This window comes from Amphiura filiformis, chromosome 8, assembly GCF_039555335.1.
Source record: "Amphiura filiformis chromosome 8, Afil_fr2py, whole genome shotgun sequence".
NCBI lineage: Eukaryota > Metazoa > Echinodermata > Ophiuroidea > Amphilepidida > Amphiuridae > Amphiura > Amphiura filiformis.
Window position 1 is genome coordinate 11,329,759 of NC_092635.1, and position 16,568 is coordinate 11,346,326.

The 16,568-nt window shown below is 37.1% G+C and overlaps 1 protein-coding gene and 1 long non-coding RNA gene across 2 annotated transcripts in view; both read right to left on the bottom strand.

Annotated features, from left to right (window-relative positions):
* LOC140158606 (ketohexokinase-like) overlaps positions 1-16,568 on the bottom strand; it is a 43,556-nt gene that overhangs the window by 22,831 nt on the left and 4,157 nt on the right. The window lies entirely within an intron of this gene.
* Positions 11,017-15,605, bottom strand: LOC140158609 (uncharacterized). The gene is made up of 3 exons (XR_011859801.1): positions 15,526-15,605; positions 13,156-13,200; positions 11,017-11,472 (listed from the first exon to the last, which is right to left on the bottom strand). It is a non-coding gene; the product is annotated as an uncharacterized lncRNA (long non-coding RNA).

A 16,568-nucleotide genomic window follows, 5' to 3' on the forward strand; every position in this document is an offset into this window, starting at 1 on the left:
CCCTTTACTTATCTCTGACTTATCTCATGAACTCTTTCTGCTGACATCTCAATACTTGGTGTGCCCACTATAACACACACTCATTTGAATTTGGCGGACACAAGCAATTATTGGTTACAGTACAACGCATTTGGCTTGAATAGGAGCTAAGTGCAACTTTTAAAATCTGACTTGAAGCCACTCAGGCGCCCATAACTCGACTAAATGATATCGGAGAGCAACAAAAGAGGTCTCAAAATGCGCAGGAGAAAGTCGCGCTTTATATACATTAAATACGTTTTTGCTATATATTTCAGTTCCCGATATATCTGACCATCTATAATCGTTTCGATACTTTATTGGTTGAGTTTATAAGCATCATGTCCATTAAAACACACAGTGAACCTGTTACTGCTCATTATTGTTCAATGTGTGGAGAGTAAAAATTTGGCAAATTCATAGTAAAATGTACAGACTGTGAATGAACAAATGGGTTAGGAGATTGTACCAAATTTTGACATGTTTATGGAAGAAAGTACCAACTCCAGCAAACAAAATGACCTGTAGTGTTACCATGGAACAGGATTGCTAATTTTATAAAGTGGTATTAAATGTGTGTTCAGGTACCAAATCTTCCTTCAGGATTTCCAATGCAACTTGGTCATAAATGTAATGTTGGTTCTCGAAACCCTGAAAAGTAAGTCAATGGATTTGGGTCTTTCTTCCACCAATATATTCATTTGCTAAAGGCAACCTAAGAACCACTTGACACATTTTAATATTATTCATTTTCCAAGAAACCTAAAGAAGGGTCTATTTTTGGCTAAAATTCTCTAATTATCGGTCAGTTTGTCAAAACTGACTACAAACTTCAGGTACGTAATGTTAAACCAAAATATGTTTATATTGTGGCAAAATATGGGTGTGCCATTTACTAAAACGTTAAACTTATTGGGCTAGGGTCACGGCCTTTTGTCATAAAGAGTCTGTGTGAATATTGTGTGCATCCCTAATCCCTATTGAAAACCATCAGTAGTAATGCATATTGTTAATAGATCGTTGTAACTGTGCCCAAGTCATGCCTTTCTCCATTTTAGTGACTGTGTAATGATGTTCCAGGTTATCACATCCTGCTGCGTAGCTGTCACTATGGTATTATTATGCTGTGCACTAATCAATACTTAATGAAAAACCCAGCAGTTTACTCAATGCAAGGTATGCGCATCAACCAAAGATTACCAGTATCTCAGTATGACTCAGCCCTTTTCCATGGAAACATTGAGCAAATGTATATATGAAGAGCTTTGTTTCAAAACCCCTTACATCCACTTCAGAAATTTTGAGAAAACATTAATAAATCATCAAAAAAATCATTGATGTAAGGGGGTCTGCAACAAAAGCAGTTTTTGGCGGGATGCCTGGGTAGGATGAGCATCCCGCCAAAAACTGCTTTTGTTGCAAACCCCCTTATATCAGTGATTTTTTGATGATTTTCTTATGTTTTCTCAAAATTGCTCAAGTGGATGTAAGGGGTTTTGAAACAAAGCTCTTCATATGTAAGTGAAGAAACCAAAAGTTTTATGAAGTCATTTAAACACAATTATAGTGCATTTATAGTTTCAGACCAAGACATCCATATTTACAAAATCCAAGTGGATTTTTAACCCCTCTATCCCTAAAGCAAGTACAGCTGTAGTTGCGTTTAAAGCACAGCACTGATCTTGTTGGCTTCAATAAACCATTGGAAACCAATGACTCTTGGACCTCTACTTCTGAGGAAGAGTACTTACTTGTTTGCAAATAATGTCATTATGCTTTTTCCATCTGCTGGCTCGGACAGGTGGTGGTAGATTGATCTTCCCTGCCCTTACCTATTGCACGCATGCCCAGGACAAGTGCACTTTGAAATTTAGGGAAGGTGACATAAACAATTGAAGAAAAAAAAAAGTCTGCAAATTAGGTCATTATATAATCAAACACAACATAGTTGAGAAAACGCAATTTTATGGATATTGGAATTTTTGTATATTTGCCTGTAACTACCGAACTGTTCAGCTATAGAACATATGTATAAGACTGCATGCTGTTTCTCATATCCGTATCATTTTGACCCGAGTTACGTGGATGTTTTTGCAAAAACACATGAGCATTTCAATTCTTTATCGGGATGGAGAAAAAAATTCTGCTTTCAGGTTTGGCAGTGTCATTTTAACAATGCAACAAAACCTGTGATGCTCACCAAGGCCCTATTTCATAGATCACATTGAGAGTTGAGAACGGTCTTAAGTCTTGTGTGACTACAGCAGCACTGATCAGTAAGGTATGGAGTGGCAAGAGGTATGGCAAAACACCATGGTTTTGTTACAGACGTTCATGAAGATCTTAATATCTTTTCAGGGAATGTGACCGAGTTATGATCATCTTAAATAGGGGAACGTAAGATGGCAAAATGTTTGTTTTAGATTGGAGTGTATCTTAACTTTAATTTTAACATAACTAGTACCAATACTTTGTTCATAAATTTATTCTCAGTATTTCCTTTGTGTGGAAGTATTGGTTTCAATTGTTTGTAAGTTTCTCAACAATAGGTTGGGCCTTCCTCTTCTATGACATTCATAATAACATGTGTGTTCTATCTACCTGCTATAAAGTTTTAAAGGAGTATTTACGTGATCCTAGCATCCTCTATTTATGTCATTTTTCATTAGATATCCACGTAAAAACCTATTCCCAAAATTTCAGTTGATTCCGATTTTATGCGTTCATGAGTTATGCATGATTATGTGTATATTACATTGCTCCATAAACAATGCGTTGTCGTTCTGGTGCACCAGAACGAAATTCAAATTTCACAATATCTTTGCTGAACGAATTAATCTGCAAGAAATATTTTGTACATAAACATTATGTAGCCAGAGGTTTCCAGTGATATAAAAATCTCAACTTTTTTTGAGAAAAGTGGGGGATGAGGCTGTGGATCACGAAATGCCCTTTTAATGTGAAATGTGTTCTTGTTTTCTGTCTTTTTCTTCTTTTTTATGAAATAGGGCCTAAGTCTATTATTAACTTTTATGAAATAGGGCCTAAGTCTATTATATTGCATAAATCGTCATGTGAATGCAAGAAAGTCATAACTGTCATATTTAGCACAAGTGAGTTTTTATATTGCAATAGAAAGTGCTATAAAAACACATTTGAAACTTTACCCCATGTCTGAAATCAAATTATTAACAATTTTATGACCAAAAAAAAACACCTAAAAACTAAGAAATACAACAGAATATTTAGCATAAAAGGGCTTCTCCTCAACAATTACAAAAATGCAGACCATTTTTTGGTATTCACATGACAACATGCATCTTCCGGTGTATTTCTGTGGCTAATGATCTGAATACCCCAAATTTTGTCCTATGAGAGGCATCTATGGATTATGTATGTTGCTAATACTAAATTTGTGACATGAGATAATTCATGCCCTAAAACCACTTACCCAGACATTATTTTCAGTCTAGGGTGGAAATTAAAGGTGAAGCATTTTAAGCTTTTATTGGCCCCCTGCCGCAAAAGTCATGCTAAATATTTAATATCTGAATGGTTTGTTAATATCTTATCAGTTCTTTCATAAATTACCGATTGATTTCTTTAGCTGCAGATTTTGTGGACTGACTGGACTCTGCACCATTAACATCACGTGAAGTGGGGAAGGTGGTGTAGGCCCCACAGCCCTTGCACTCAATACCGAAGTGGCTGGCCCAGCCTTCAATTGGTGCGTCTTCCCATAGCTGGAATCCCTGCAGTATTTACACTGCAGGGCATCATTCAGAGCAAACTCCATATTCTCTACATTGAATATGCGGTAGCCTATTGTCTCCTCCTCTTCTTGATCTATAATCAGATTTGTAAGCTACAAGTTCAAAAAAAATGTATAAATAAAAAACATTTATAGTGGTTTTGTTCCTGTTCTTTAGTTGCTCTTGTAGACCATGTACCAGTATATAATGCATTGTAATGAAGGTAAATGCATCATTTGTCAGCAGTATGAAATTTCTGTTGCACAATTGTGACAAGAATCTATACAAATATTTTTGAAACATTGAAGGTTGGAAAAGTAGTTTTGTATTCTGTTTGTATTGGATGTACAGATTTTGATCATTAAACCTGCTATGAAAATGACAATTATTGCACCGTGAGGTTATTTTCATGTACAAGGGCTGGTCAATCAGTTCCCCCAACTATGGTATATCTCCGCTCATGCATGACTTGGATGACTGTTACTTACGCTAAATACAAACTGTACTTTCGTCTTTCAAAACAAATATGTATTAATTAGGGATGTTGAATATTTGATTACGTAATGACATTAGCATAAACACAATAGCGTGTGGACACTGCGGATTTATGGTGAAAAATAGTCAAAAAATCTCGCGCCAAATTGAAGTATTTATACATAATTCCAAATATCTTGAGAAAAAAAACCTGGGGGGGTCATTCCCATTGTGGCCTGTACACCATCCATGATAATAAAATAAACTGAGCTCAAAAAGAAACTTATAATTTTCACAAGGTCATATCTTGAAATCCTGTCCATCAAATTGAACCAAAATTACACACAGATTTACTTCAATACTCTACTCTTAACACATGCCAGTAACCAAGCAGTTATCCAACTGACACAACAGCAAAATGCACTGACATGGAACAGCTTCCTGGACCACATTCACAGCCAGCCCTGTTTCATGAAAAAAGTGTATGAAAAGCAGCACCGTTTTATCATCTGTGCAAGGATCTTGTGTACATTCTCACAGATATTTTGTCCTGGGTGCCAAATGTTGGGTTGTGAAAGTGAAGGAAGTCCAGAAAGCTGTCCCATGACAGTGCATTTTGCTGTTGTGTCAGTTGGACAACTGCTTTGTTACTGACATGTGTTTTGAGTAGAGTATTAAGGTTATCCTGTGTGTAATTTTGGTTCATTTTGATTGACAGTATTTTAAGATATGACCTTGTGATTCACAAGTTGTAAAAATTATAAGTTTCTTTTTGAGCTCAGTTTATTTGTTTTGGTTTAATTTTGGAGATAATTTGGATTCTCGCTTCTACCTTGTGGGCTCTTTTCACACCATTTTTGTTTGTCGTTAAGACCTATTTTTTGGTGAAGTTCAAAGATTCGGTCCTTTCTTCATCTGTTGACAGATACATTTGTTCTTTCACAATTATGAATTGAATATACTTGGATTACCTCATACCAAAAATAAGGCTTGTAAACTGCTTTGGTCCTTACTGCTGTTTTTTTTTTATTACACATTCCTCAACTACTACAGGGTGATTTAAAATGAACTGTACCGTACCCAAGTTTACTCATTTTATATATATATTCGCGGAGATTGTACATATCAAAAAAAGAAATTTTTAATTTTGATAATAAGTGGTTTTAGTCAAAAGATATCGCATTTTAATTTATCATCCCATTTTTAGACCAACACATGGAACTAAGTTTATCCGTGTTCTCTACCAACAAAATTGGTGTGATACAAATGTAGTATGTACTTTTCTGCAAATGAGATTACGTAATCAAAGGTACTCTAATACTAATTGTGATGTGTTTTGAAAGACAAAGGTATAAACTTTTATTGATATTAATTAGTAACAGCCATCTAAGTCATGCATGAACGGAGATAAATAATAGTTGCGGGTTATTATTGACCAACCCTTGTATGTTTTATACAAAATGCAACACATGATTAATTTGCAGCTGTTCTTGATGACACCTATATACATGTACATGTACAAAGGGGTTGGCCTGTAACTTTTTGGCCTGGCCGGTAACTTTTCTGGCTGGCATCTAGTTGCCAGCCCGGCTGGCCGGTAACTTTCAAGCCCGGCTGGCCTGGAACTTTTTGAGGCATATTTGAACACTGGTCCACAACTCCTCCCCAAATACTTTTTAATAAATCGAAAAATGACGAAAATGCAAATGTGTAAAAAGATATAAGTAGCCGTATTCGTTTTACACATATGGACCAAATTATGTCGTCACACGTCACTGCGTTCAGTGTTAAAAGTGGCATCTGAGTCCATAGGAGTCAGATCTCAAACAATAGAGTAGGCCAGGCCTATTCATGTCTTTGTTAAAGAAAACCTGACTGCTATGGACTCAGGTGCAACTTTGAAAATGACCTCTTTTATTACACAATTAACCATTGTGACTGAACGCAATGATGTGTGGCGCTACAAATTGACCCACAGGGGTAAAAACAAATAGGGCTATATGTATCTGTTTACATTTTTTTATTTTTTAAAATATTTTTCGACTTATTTAAAAAAGTATTAGGGGGGAACTTAAAGTTGTGGACTGTATACAATGCATGTTATGCACATGATAAACCTTTGTGTGTCGCACCTTTTGTTGTGTGGTTAAAAACATGGTCATATCGCGACATCATGATGGCTGCAGCCATTGCTTCCAACTTCCTTCCACACAAGTGATGAAAGTGTGATACTAGTAATACTTTGCGACTGTGCACAAAATCAATTCCATTGCCAGCACACCTTCCCAGAGGTGATATTTGTAACCCTTTCCATGTTACGTAATGTCCCCAACCCTATTTCATTTCTTTTGCCTGAATGATCTTGGTTAATGAGGAGTCACCCACAGATCAGTGTACAGTGGGGGAGCATGAGGGGGAAAATGCCCCCAGTCAGAACTCTTCCCAACCCCTGTTTCTCCCCAGTAAAAACCCAAAATTACGAAAATTTCAGCTTTTTCCGCCAATTTTGCACCTCCCCCTGAAATTCACTTTGCCCCCCCCTGGAAAAAAATTCCTGGCGCCGCCACTGTCAGTGCACCGTGTATGTGGAAGGACCTGGCCGGGAAGGACAGCGCTTGTAATGACACTGAATATACATGTATGTGTTACGACGACGTTTGACTGATAGTCCTCAAATGCAACTGCATGATAGAGCATATTTCCTGTTTGCTATACGTGACCCAAATGACCTGTCAAATATGCAGTATGATACAAGTACCGGTACCAAATTGTGTTACAAATGGTTTTGGCATTTTCACAAAGTACAGATTCAGCTGCAGTACTTTCAATACGATTTGTTACATGGCAATAAAAATACATTCCTCATGATACATGTATATGGTCTTTTTGTTTTGGGTGGTCACTTATATCATACTGTCCATTTGACGTAGAATGTTCACAATAACGAACCACTATGATAACATCGGTTTAGTACTACTTGTTTGTGTTATTTTTATTTTTATTTTGTTATGATACATATACGTATGGCAATTCTATGATAATGAAAAGTTGAACATTGTTAGGGCAAGAAATAAATTACATTGTACCCAACAGATAATACAGGGTTATTTTTCACTTCCTAATTACATGTATTAGCCTGAAAATATGGTTATGAATACAAGATAAGAACAAGACAAAATTAATATTATACAAAAACACCTTTCATATTGCATATTAGGCACAACTACATCTCTGATGGACAGTGTTGGTGGAATTAAACTTAAAAATACATCATGAAATTCCACATAAAAATGGTGCAGCTTTCATTAAAGGGGGTACAACACCCTGACAAATTTAGTGACTATTTATGCATTTTTCCTCATAAATGTTAACACTATTTTTGCATTTTTCTCAAAAACTAATAACACACAGGTAATAAAAGTTATGTATACAGTGGAATTTCAGTGACCCAAGACAAGCAGTTTGTTATTTATGATAAGAAATAAGGTACCGCTAAGATGTATCTCATTTCCTATCATACTGAACCGCTTGTCTTGAGTCACTGAAATATCAGTGTAGTAATTGATTCCTTCCTAAAATAATATACATAACTTTTGTTACCAATGTGTTATTGGTTTTGAGAAAAATGCTAAACTTACCATAGGGGTTATAAATCAAATATTTACTTTTACACATTTTTGACTGCACTTGAACAAGTTACTGCTAATGTGGGATGTAGCCTTTGGAAGCATAATAAAATCTGCAGTGTGCATTTACTTCAGGCAGATACATCCCACTATTTAACAAATAAAAAGCGGTCAATATGTTGACTAATTAAAAATATTAGATCATAAATAATTACATAAATATATTACGTTTGCCAACTACTACAAACTTGAAGCCTTTTTATGTTTACTGTGCAGATGAACATGCGTAGAGACAGCCAGTCCAAAGTTGTCATCAAATTCAACATCACACTATTGACCAAGATTATGTGCTTGCAAAAGTTAGAAAATGGTGATAAAATTTTGTCAAGTGATTACTTTCTGCCAATAAATGTCATTTATACTAGCATTGGCGTGTGTTGCATCTCTTTGTTGCTCCCTCTCAACTTTCCTGCTCACAGCAATCTCCTGCAGTGCTGTGCCACAATTAAGTGAAATACATATGTTAAAACTTGAACTTGATGCACAAATTGCGGCAGGAAATGATCAACTGGTATAGACGAATCCAATGGGCCAAGTCATGGTCAGGATTTGGTCGGCCATTTTGGTAACCGCTAGCACCAACCTGGTGTTTTGAGCGCCCCATTGTGCAAATAAAAGCCGCCTAACACCTAGAGAAGATGCAAGGACGAGGAGGGTTAATAGAATAATATATACAATAGAGATAATTCCGCATCTATTCATACATAGTCCTTTTGTTCGCAAGTACAACCATTTGTAGCGTTTGATATGGTGTATGAGACTGCCATGGTTGGTCAATTCCAATGTTTCTATAGATAATTGGTTGGAAAGTATTAAAGACCCTAAAAAAAAAAAAAAAAAATTGTAAATAGGCCTATAACTTAAGTTTATGATTGTTAACATTTTTCAGAGAAGTGATGATTATTGATCATTTTTATTTAGATTTTTTCTGTATTTTTGGTGGTTTCCTGAAGCCTGATAACCAAGATATTCTGGTACAAGCACTACAAGCAGGTTGCACTCATCACCTGTGTATGTCTGCAATCATGTCTGAATACAATACCGCTTTTTCAAAGACACTTTTCGTTACAGGTGCAAGCGATCAGAATTATATGGTTCAATGCATAGATACCGTGTGTAGTTAATCCGATTATTATGTCACTTCAACAGCGAATAGACCATGTAGAAGCTGTGTGTTTTGCGAAGGAGGGCCTATTGTGTTGTAAACTTTCATCATTCTTTGGTCTACCTGTGTTTTTCGCGGAAGGTGTAAAACGGGTGATGGAAAGCAGTTTAAAATTTCCGCCAAGGCGAATCATTTCACATTTTGGGTGCACTGTAGCCGACGGCTACCCAACTAAAGGCTGCTAGTCAGGTGTAGGAATGCGTGGATTTGGATTCGTCGATATGAGAAATTTGCTAGTATGAATGGACATGTAGATGAAAAGTCAGTGACATTGGCCTATTCCACCTATATCCCCCCTCCTAATGGAAGGCACTTCTGGAATTTAGGGTGAAAACAACAGCTGGAATTCATGTCACAGCAAAACTCCATGGAAGGCGAATATAAAATACGAATATACGCTATGTGCGGACTGTACTATATTGGAAGAAGAAGAAGAAGAAGGCACTTCTGGAATTGGGGATGAAAATAGAAAATGGATCGCTAGAATTCTGATGTGTCCAGCAAAATTGCATGTTAAGCGCAAACTGGTGGAAGGCACTCGGGAAATAACACCTGGAATTTGCTTGTCTTCCAACTGGAAGTATTCCATTTGGGTCAGTCCATCTCAAATCACCTAATGGGTTGGCTGGTCACCCTCTCAGATTTTGTTTAAAATCACTTATATCATAGCCCTATGTGCCAAATGAACACATTTCAAATGGTAGGTCTCTACTCCTTGTCGTTTCCGAGAACCGGCCTATTGAAAATTGGGTCAGACCCCCCCTTTTTGGGCATGCGTGTCGCGACATTAATTTTCTTCCGAGTTTAGACATCCATATCTTCCCCTAGGTGTAAGGTACAGCGCTACAAATTGGAATCCAGGGTGTCTTTGACCCAAATAACCAGATTCTGGACTCATAAACAATGTATCTCACCCCCATTTGCTGATATAGACATATAAAAATGTATGTTCGTGTTGATGCACATGACAAATTCCTGTTTTGACCCCCCTCCTCTTCATCCTAGATGTCAGACATCATCTATTTTGCCTTTAGTAGGCAATATAGGTTCAGGTGTGACCCCTATAGCAGAGTAGACCACTCATTGGCTTAAATTAGTGTTTGAATCTCTCATTGAAATACAAAGTAAATTGATGAACTTTGCATTCTGGGAATTAGAACATTAATGGCAATTACTGTGTATTTCAATGCGATCTCCAAACAGTCATTTAACCATGAAGATGGCTTGACACCACTTTGATTTCTGGTACAGAGGAACATCATAGAAGTATTTTGAATATGTGTGAGTTTGATTATGGTGTCTCATTTCCCACATAATAAAATTTGGGTTGGTATTTAGGACAATTTTGTGTGTATTTCAATGGGAAGTGGACAAATAGCATCAAAAAACATCAAATATTCAACGAGCCATAACTCAGAAACGATAAGGAGTTGAGACCTACCATTTGAAATGTGTTCATTTGACCCATAGGTCTATGATAAGTGATTTTACAGAAAATCTGAGAGGGTGACCAGCCAACCTTCCCTGAAAATTAGGAGATTTAATATGGAATGACTCATTTGGACATGCCTTCCATGGGGTGGGGGTGCAGAATTCATCTGGAATAGCCCATTTAAACAAGCCTGGGGAGTTTGGGACCCTGAACAGGTAAGGGGTGGTGCAATAATTTAATTATGTGTATTATAGGGGGAGGGGAGATTTTTTTGGCAGGCCAAAAGGGGGGAGGGAGCATTTTGTGGCAGGTCGAAAGGGGAGTCAAGCAATTTTGGCCGGTCGCAAGGGGGGGGCAAGCGATTTTTGGCACTGATATTTTGGGCACCGTTTCTATATTACACCCTAAAAAAGCAAACTTGTCTTTGAATTTGGGTTCCCAAAAATCTTAGTGTGTAAAGGAGGGAGGGTAGGCAAAGATTTTTTGGCACGTCAAAAGGGGGGAGGGCAAGCGAATTTTGGCAGATCAGTTTGAGAATTCACCACCCCGGGGTACACATAATTATTGCACAGCCCCTAAACCTGAACAATCAACTATTCACAGGGCTGTGAATACCCCTAGCTTCTATCATTTACTGTTCGACTGAGGTTTGCAGATAAACATATCCACCTTATTTGCAAAAGCTATGAGATACAGTTTCATACTGAAATATATTTCCACAAAGTTAGGCCGTGTAGTTTGCTGTGTCACTAGTGCAAGTGGATCTCCAGGTGGATTTGTTAAATACTGGATCTCAGTTTTCCTGACATATGTGAATGTGATTGACATCAAGTGTTAGATCTTGCGTAATCCTGCTGACAGTGGACACTGAAGTCCTACCATTCTCCCAGATGTAGTTAAAGCTTCAGGTGTTTTTCGTCCTTTCCGCCCCTTTCTCCGAGTCATCTGCATTTAAAACAAAGATACATTGAAATGTGAGTTGTAATCATGCATGATCTCATGCCATCCTCTGTTCTTGAAGGCATTTTAACTCAAGATTGGAATTTTCCTAGGTTTATTCTGTCTAACTGTCTCCAATCAGCTTAAAGGGATACTCACAGATCCTGCATGGAGGGTCATGTGAAGATGTTAGATTCTCCTTTTTGATCTAATTTGGTTGCAAACTGAGACAAAAATACTGATAGAATGTACCTTTTTTTCTTATCATAACTAACGTAGGTTTAACCGCTTGTCTTGAGTCTCTAAAATTCCAGTGTAGTAACTGGATTCCTTGCCCCTATAATATACATAACTTTTAAAACCAGTGTGATATTATTTTGTGAGAAAACTCCTAAATTAGTCACAAATTTATCAAGGGGTGTATTACTCCCTTAATTAACCACAGCCTGGTCAAAGTACTAAACTCAAACTTTGCCATCATTGTTTATATTTATAGCAGCATGGTTGTAACTGTACAAGAAAGCATGACACACGTCAAGTTCATCGCACACATAATATTAATATTGCGTATTCCCTCGTTTTGTCGTCAAGGACCCAAAAACACCTAAATTTTCGGCATGGTAAAATTATACATGGGTGTTATTGAAGCTTTGGTATCTCCACATCTGTAATCCCAACAGTCACTACTTCGTGGCTCTTTAAGGTGGTACTACTTGTACACCCCTTGATAAATTTATGAATATTTTTGCATTTTTCTCAAAAATAATAACACACTGGTAACAAATGTTATGTACCGTAGACTGTATTATAGGGGCACAGAATCCAGTTACTACACTTGAATTTCACTTGACTCTAGACTAGCAGTACATTATTTATGATAAGAAAAGAGGTACTGCTGTACCTTAATAATGAACCACTTGTCTTGAATCACTGAAATTTAAGTGAAGTAATTGGATTCCTTGCCCCTATAATATACATAACTTTTTTTACCAGTGTGTAGGGTGTGTGTACCAAATTAACCTAAAAAGGCTGATCAAGCATTGACATTGGCAAGCAGTATATAAACTAGATGACCGGGGCGGGGAACTCAACTCTGGTTTGGAGTGCGAATGTGCCACACAGATTTCAAACACTGGGGCATAGAGTGGCCAAGAGGCCAAAAAGGCGTCTTTGGAACTGAAATTTAATTTTAAAAACAGGGTCACTGGAACTAAAAAATTGCAAAAATATAGTATGTTTTTGTTCAATTTAGTAAGCGAAATTGTGGCAAATTTGAGAAAATTTGACACACATTTTAACTTATTTTAAACCCATTTTAAAGGCAAACTCACTTAAAATTGTTATAAACTGAGCATGGGGTCTTTGGAGTGGAAAATAAACATGCATGCAACAGTTGCACATTATATTGCACAGGTGTAAAGTATACAAAACTTGTGCACTTAGGCGATATTTCAAAAATGAACAGAAATACATGTATGGGCCAAAGTTTACAACATGTTCATTTTTCTTTTCTGGTTAATGTAAAGCTTATTTTTTATTACATGTATATATGTATGTACAGCACCCTTGACACACCACCATTTGTGTTACATTTGTGTACATTTTCACAAACAGTAAAGGGTAAGTGTAATGAAAGCTGATCCAGTTTCCTGATATTCATTTTTACATTTCATATAGGCCTATACATACCTTGCCTATGTAACTCTACTTTATCTTTGGTAGAATTCACTCAAACTGGAAAAAAAAGAGAGCAATATAATGGTCAGCAAGAGACGTCTCATAATGACCATTGTACATCTTGATCTGTGAATACTGTAAGTGTAAAGCATGAAGATTTCGCATCATGAAATTGTGGCAAAAAGCGTCAATTAAACATTTACATGGCATTAAAATTTCAAGTGTTTTGAAGTCATCAATATGTTTGCCAATGTATGAAAACATTCAAGTGTGCATTTGAATTTTGCAAACTGCAAGCCTAGTATGAAATGGTTTTCTACAGGATCTTGTGACATTTATTGTCCTAAATACCGGGGGCACTCAACTTTAGAAGTGACGGGTATGTGCCTACCGGTGTCGCAAAGTAGGGGCCTATCAGTAACAAAGCGTTATTTTAAAAAAGGGGGTGATTGGGTACAAAAAAAATAAAAAAGGGGGTCATTGGGTGTAATATTTTGAAAAAAGGGGGTCATTGAGTATATTAAAGATTTCAAAAAAAGGGTCATTGGGTAGAAAATTTTGAAAAAATGGAGCAAAATTTTGAAAGTTTCGGCATAATTTTGAAAAAATGGAGCAAAATGGGAAAGTTTCGGCATTATTTTGTTGCATTTTGATTATGCTCTTCTAGAAAATCTAGCAAAAAAGGGGGTCATTGGGTAACCGCAACGAAAAAAAGGGGGTCATTGGGTAGCCGCAACTAAAAAAAGGGGGGGTCATCGAGTATGACTTTTAAAAAAAGGGTGTCATCGGGTATAGTCGACTTCAAAAGAGGGGGCCTATTGACAGGCACATACCGTCACTTCCAAAGTTGAGTGCCCCCCCCGGGCCTAAATACCAATTAAGACAAGGTAAAAATGGAAACCTAACCAGGGTCGGTACGGTAGTATGTCAGTAAAAGGTATTTGACTTAAAGTCAAAGTGAAAAATATGGACTGGGTCCTGGGTGTTCATTCAAGATATCTGCATTTAGGGTAGGATTTGCAAAGGCCTGAACAATGATATCTCCCTTTTTTTGGAGGGTAGGATTGACAAAGACAAGAACGATGAACACATGACTGTTTGTAAGTGGCCCCCTGGGGTAGTGGTACCATCAAGTTCTGGGCCCAGGTCCAGCCTACCCTCTCATTTTTTCATTGTACTTATTGCAATTTGCCTCCACACATTACGTGAGGACTAGTGAGTGGATAAGAAATTGACAGCGGAGGATACGAACGACACACTGATTTTTAGTTGTCATGAATTGCTGCAACGTTTTAGTATTTTACTGCATGGCATTCCGCAAGCACCATGACAAATTATGCCGTATTTTTCCAAAGATCATCTCATACATATGAAGTAAGCTGAATGCGATCTGTACTTTGTAACATTCCGATCACTTTTGATCACCTATTATCGGCGAATTTGCTTAAAAACATGTGAGTTCATGTTTATATGTACATAATTAGCATGGACACAAATGAAATTACGATACAATACAATGCAATTTGAATGTGTAGCAGACCTACAGAAATAACGCGTGCCGGTTTTATGCAGAATTAGACCACGTCTGCTCGAGGGCTTTAATTTGATATAAAATGATGCAGCTTGAATTCACCTTTCATACCTGCACCATATGACATCGGTTGACACGAGTCTGGTCTGCAGGTACAGGTTAGACTTAGTTTTAACATAAAATGCCATATAACTGAATTAGGGTTCATTCATATATTTTCATGACTAAACGGTTGTTTATGCCCGAGGGTTCATACATACCAAAACATTTTGTGATTCCTATTTCATGAAAATAATAACAAAAAATTACAAGTAACATTATTAACAAACACGATTTTCCTTCATTTTCCCTACCCAGTGATCGCACATCCGGGATACCGGGCATAAACGCTGTTTATGCCCGGCTCGACCAATCATGCGCACTGTTACATAGCGTGTATGTATGAACCCAAAATATCATTATTATAATATAAGAATGCCATCTTAATGATGTACAATAACTCTTGTGAAATGCTTGTACATGTTAGTCTTACAGTTCAGTTGTCACGCATACATGTACTAAAGTTAATTTTGATTACTTCCGTGGTCCAAGCTGTGTGCCAGCGTGAGCGGCGTACATACAGAAGAAATAAACAATCACGCTGATTGGCTGATCAATGCACTTAAGTTAAGACAACAAGCCGGTTGACCCATTGGTCGTCGGCGCGGCGCGTAGTAGGCGACCTTGTCACTTCTACGCGATCGCAATTCACCAGCGCGTACCCGGACCACTGAAGTAATAAAAATTAACTTTATGTGTGTATATTTAATTTACATTATCATTATTTATTAATTAAGCTTAAGCATACTCACCCGTACTGTTGATCACAGATCAGTCTATACAGTACCATCAACTTGACCACTCTCTCCGACCCACCTCCAGTTAAAACTCGCTTTGGAGTATTTACGAGGATGCACTACCAAGTACTCAAATTAAGTCTTGATGTAATTTACATGGCTCATGCACTGCATGTATGTTTTGATAGATCACATCACATGTTGTAATTCAGTTGTTGATGATGCACGGTCAGCTGTTTCCGGGTCAAACTATTTATAATATTCAATATTTATACTGTCTTTTCAAGACCAGCCCACAAATTCACCGCTCAGTGAGAACAGGTAGTTGCTGTTTCATTTACAAAACGTCTATTTTTAACTAATATGTCGGTATGCGCTTCGCTGATTACCATATTTCATAGATTAGAGGAACTGCGCACTTCATGGTGTAGTAGTTTCAATAATTTTCTCGAAATATGTTGCATGAATCTCGTGAAGAAGTACTGCTGATGACTTTTTTTCATTAATTTGTTTCTTATTATGGCCAATTTGCAGTTTAAAAATGAATAAAAATAGCCAAAACACGACTTAAATGCCAACAAATTAGTATGACACTGGCAAAATATATTTGTGTAATCCAAATCCATAAATAGCTAAGGTCTAACTCCAGAAATTGTTTCATTTTAGCAACGGACGATGAAATTATGTTAATTGTAACAACCAATGTTATACTTGCCTGCGCTTTCATGATCTAACGATCGCTATTGACGTCAGCGAAGCTATGAATGTTATCGATGGGGATTGTATTACGCAAGGTGAGCGACTACAAGTAACACCAAGTATAAACCTGGGTCCACATTTCAGAAATCAACAAAAATTCAAATCAAATATGGCGTGTGTGGAAAAGCTGAATGTCATCATTTTGCACATGGATTTATATAAAATGTTCTCAAAATGGAAGGATTTCAAAATATCCAACAGGTAAATGATGAAACCGTTATTACACATGAGTAAGTAGGATGTTTCACCAGTTTCAAATTGAGGGGTTACCATTGTGAACATAACGGTTCACATTGATA